The sequence below is a fragment of the Physeter macrocephalus genome, chromosome 8 (assembly GCF_002837175.3).
Source record: "Physeter macrocephalus isolate SW-GA chromosome 8, ASM283717v5, whole genome shotgun sequence".
NCBI classification, from domain to species: Eukaryota; Metazoa; Chordata; class Mammalia; order Artiodactyla; family Physeteridae; genus Physeter; species Physeter macrocephalus.
The window spans coordinates 2020724-2025929 of record NC_041221.1 but is presented as its reverse complement, the minus strand read 5'-3'; positions in this window follow the sequence as shown (position 1 = coordinate 2025929).

The following is a 5206-nucleotide window of genomic DNA, read 5'->3' as shown; positions in this document are numbered from 1 at the left end:
ATCTCAACCTATCTGTCTCCCCTCCTTTCTTCCACTCAGCCATTCTCTCATTTTTTACTTTTTAGTTTCTTTCTACAACTATACTTAATGGGTTAATATTTACCCAATAATAACACAGGAAGGGCATCTTGTAAATTAATTTGCTCTGCTTTCTGCACACAATTTTTAAATAAAAAGGTGATCAACTTGGTTCTTGTTAAGATGAAATATTCTTCTGATTTAGATGAAATTGAATAAGAAATTTAGGAAGATAATCTTTTAATTAAATTTAACATGAGAATTTGGATTTTAGATTTTTAACTTATAAGAATAAAATAATTGATTAAAAAAAGATGAAAGTTTAGGAAGAGTCAAATTATATGCTATGAAACATATGAGGTTGTAGCTTTTCAATTTCTTTGTGTGCTTTCTGAATTCTGGGGACTTGCAAAAAAAAAGTTGGATTTGGTTGTATTAATTGTATTAATTCAATTACTGTTTAAAATATAAAATTGTTATCTGTTCTAGGCTTTTTTTTTTAACCATACTTATCATTTGAACAATTTCTATTTTGATATGAAAACCTCTGGTCACTTTAATTAATCTAAATGGGAACTGTTAGTCTCCTGACTTGAATGTTACTGTTGAAACTAAAGATGGATATCACCAGCTCTGAGCAGACAGTAACTGTATTAGTCAGTTTGGACTGTCTAACAAAATACCATAGACTGGGTGGCTTATACAGTAGCAATTTGTTTCTCACAGTTCTGGAAACTGGGAAGTCCAAGATCAAGTTTCCTTGGTGAGAGCTCTCTGCTTCGTTGCAGATGGGCTTTCTGGCTGTGTCTTTAACATGGCAGAAAGAGTGAGAGGAAGCAAGCTCTTTAGTATGTCTTCTTACAAGGACACTAATCCCTTCTTGAGGGCCCCATCCTCATGACCTCATCTAAACCTAATTACTTCCCCAAAGCCCCATCTTCAAATATCAACACCATCACACAGGGGATTGGGGCTTCAACATATGAGTTTAAGGGGACATGATTCAATTCATAGAAAGAACCTATGCTAATTGGAAATTGGGATAGTTACCAAGTGTCATATGTACTACGGAGAGAACCATCATCAATCCTCTTGCTGCCTATTTTAAAGTCTAGTTTGTTACGTGTCCTTTCATAGATTTCAGTTCTCAGCTGCATACACAACATTTCATAGGATTGTAGGGGCACAGTTGTATCTTCCTTGAGATGGATAATTTTCTTTTTCTTTCAACATCATATGCAACGTTTTGCTATAGATTTCTCTTGTGAAACACAGCAAACTTATATAATTGGCACAAAAAATGTCTTGGCTGTAAAATATAACAACATGGTTTGCCATTCAGTTCTAGTTTTGGAGGCTTGGTGGTTGCAAACACAGTCTCAGTATTTGTGAAAGAAGCATTTCTTGCTTTTCTAATATCAGCATCAGCACAACTCAGGCCACAAGGCATGCCCTCCCTTGGGTTTCTGTTCTGCACAATTAGGAGCGCAACCCATTACTGGCTTCCCTGGATTCTCCTGTAACTTTAAAGAAGTATTAACCAATTATCATTGAAACTTACGTTCCCTCAGACATTTAGCCAATTACAGTTTGCTGGTGAACCTGAGATTCTCAGAAAGAAATTATCTGGTATAAAATTGGTAGGGTCATTCCTAATAGGAACACTTAGGTAGGTCCACATCTATACTTTGTCATGGTTACCTCACTTGCTGTTATACTAGGATGACAAAATAAATGATGTAACAACTGCAAACTGTGTTTACAATAAGGGATTGTGGTGGTTACAAGAGTAGCCAAAGGTGTAAAGTTAATAACTAGATCATTTCTTTTATGAGCATCTCCAGGGTGTGAAATACCCAGCAGAGATGAGTATCAGAGCTTTCATTGTGGGACTCTTTCCTTGATCCCAAAGATCTTACACATAGAGAATTGAAATCATCTTAACTTTAAAAGTAAAGAAAAGTAAAATAATAGATATTAAAATGTTGTCATCTTTGCCAAATTGCAAAGGTCTGAAGTTTAACATCATCATCCAGTTGTTTTCCCTTACTACCAGAGCCAATCTCTTGTCAAATTCTGCTTGTATTTCTTTTAATTTACTCTTCCTTCAAGTGTCATTTCAACTGTCTAGGTTGGAGATTCTTTGCCTTTTATCTAGTAAAATAATTTTATAAATGTTCTCTATGACTTCAGCTTTTCTCTTGTGTAATTCATCCTAGACCTTACTATAAAAATTAATTTTTTGGTATCCAACCCAATTCCACTCCATCCCATTCTATTCCATTCGATGTAGCAAATAATCAAGCCTATATATGTACCAATTGCTGTGTATGATAGACAATGGGAGACTATAAGATAAATGAACAAACAAAAAATCATTTCACCCAAGGTATTCCTAGACTTTATAAAAAAAGGAACAAAACCAACAAGGTGACAATTGTAACAAAGTTATGCTCAGGATACTAAGTAGTTGTTTTTAATTAAGACATTTTTACTTTGTGTTTAAAGTTCAGAATGAATAATAAAACGGAAGATAAAAGTAATTCCTCTTTGTAATTCATATGTCTACTCATATGTAAAGCCATTAATGGAGTGCTATGCTGGACACTGGCTGGTATGAAAAGACGTCCTAAAAACTTCACAAAAGAGGTGAAGGCTGAGTTTGCCAGATAGCACCCTGATGGAGATATTCCAGGCAGGCAAGGCAGCATGTGAAAAAGCAGGAAAGTATGAAAACACTGGTATTCTTCTTGCCAAATAAATACAACAGATGTTTACTAAGAACCTCCTGCAGGCTAGGGTTCATATCTTTGTAGTTTGGCAAAGTTAAGGAATACATAGTATGTCATGTTGTAATTCAAAATGTGTGTTTCACTCTCATGGTGATGGGGAGTGTTGAATTAAATGAATGAAGACACACAATTAGCCTTGTAGCTTAGAAAACTTATGGTAGTGGTTTGTTAAATGGGTTGGTGTTAGACAAAATTTATACTAATAATGCAGGAAAGATGATGGTGATGATGATGATATATGAATAGAGCATGGCCTGAGGGGACGTGCAGATTCCAGAGATATATGTATGACATAGAATCAAGGCTTGATTACTGCCTGGTGGTTGATGGAGATGTCATTGTGAAGCATGACTTTCAGGTTTGTGGATTGGGTGATTGGGTTGTACCAATCATTGAGAGTAGAAACATGGAGGAAGAGGAGATTTAAGGATGAATAAGATGTATTTACTCTTTCATCCATATAAGAAATATTTATTGGCTCTAACAAAGTTCTGGACACCACTTAAGATCCTAGGGAATACAATGGTGAAAAAGATCTATGGAATTTGTGGTATTTCTGCAACATTCACAAGAAATTTTCTTTTTTAGCAAGCTGGATTTATGTACTTGGAGTTACAGGTAGTTAAACCAATGGGAAGAGGAGAGGTAACTCAGTAAGCATGTAAAGAATGAGAAATAAGTGGTGAAGACAGAATTAAGGCAACCCTAATAATTAAAAAGACAAACAGGAGGTACATTAAGAGGAGCCAATGAGAAATAAGAATTTTTCAGAGAAGTAAGATCGGAACTAAAGAAGCCTATTATCACGAAACTGAAGATTGCATATTTTCAAGAAAAAGGCACGGTTACTATGCTAGAAAATGGGCATGTAAAAGAGGCACTGAAAATGTAATGTGGGTCATTATTAACGTTCTTACCAAGAGCAGTTGCAGTAGATGATGGTGTTGAAGTGTAGTCATGAAGAAGTGGAGGTTGATAACATGAAAAAGAAGTGTAATTGGGTCACAGGCAGGAGACATGCATGGTCAAAGGGGAGTTCCTGAAATAGAAGTTTAAACCTGGAAGACAGGGAAACATTTTTAAAATTCAATATGTTAAGGCCTTTCAGATTGTATGTGCTTAATAAATGCTCACCAGTTGTCTGATGACCACAGAAAAGCAAGAAAATTAATGCAAATAAAGATTATTGTAATAAAATCTACTTTGTGGTAATGGTAGTGGAGAAACACATTTATAATAAATCCTGGAGTCTGGAAGGATTGATATTTCAGAAGATAATTATGAAAGAGTAATCATAGCACCCACAATAATTTAACAGGCTGAGAAAGGTTTGAATAAAAGGCACGTTTTGCCCATGGAGGTTGTGAATTTATGACACTTTATTACATAAGATTCAAAATTAAAACTGTTAGAAAAATCATTGTTCTTTCTCCTTAACTCCTAGTGTTACATAACTCCTTTTCATAAAAATAATGAGGCCCCTCTCTCTAAAACCAGACAATAGCATGGCATTACCACAAGAACATAACACTTTGAGTTTGAAGGGAGCCTTGCACTGAATGTAAGAGCTCAGTAAGGGGCTCTACTTAAGAAGCATTCGTGGTTTCACTGCAGTCGTGGAGGTCAAAAAGGAGATTAAAAAAATTGGTATATAAAATGAAAGAATCATAAATTTTTGTTACTTAGAAGATGTGGTGAATATAAACTTTATGAAAAAACCTTGGTAATGAATCACCTTATTTATCTTCCTCTTGTTTTGAGGCATTAAGGAAAAAGTATAGATATTATATTCAAAAGACCTGATTTAAGTTCTGCTGCTGAAGATCTGAGTGGTCTTGTAAATATCTTAACCTCTAACATCAGTCTGTTTATTTATAAAATGATAAGAACAAATTATAAAATATTTCTCACAGGACTCTTGAGAATAACATGGGCTAACATGTGTGGGAGTACTTTATAATCAAATCAAATAATCAAATATAATTGTTAATATTTGTTTTATTAACTACTGTTGTTGAAATTTGTGTTTTTATCTCTAACAAAAATAATAAAAATTAAATATTAGAATTGGGAGCATTTTAAATATTATCAGATCTAGTGATTATTTCTTTCATTAATTCATTCATTGTCTCATTCATTCTTTGCTTTATTAAACCACCATTTGCTCAGTGCCTCTTTTGAACCAGACGTTGGGCTAGGTTCAATAAACAAAAGGTATTTCAGGTATGCAAATGAAATTCAGTAACGTAGGTAGATAAAGAGAAGACTATAGCATAATGTGCAGGGGTCATGATATAGTATAGAGCTACATCCTCTAAGAAGGGGTATGTGAATCAGATTGTGGGAACCAGGGAAGGCCCTCTGGAGAAGGTGATGTCTGTGTTGATTCTCAAATT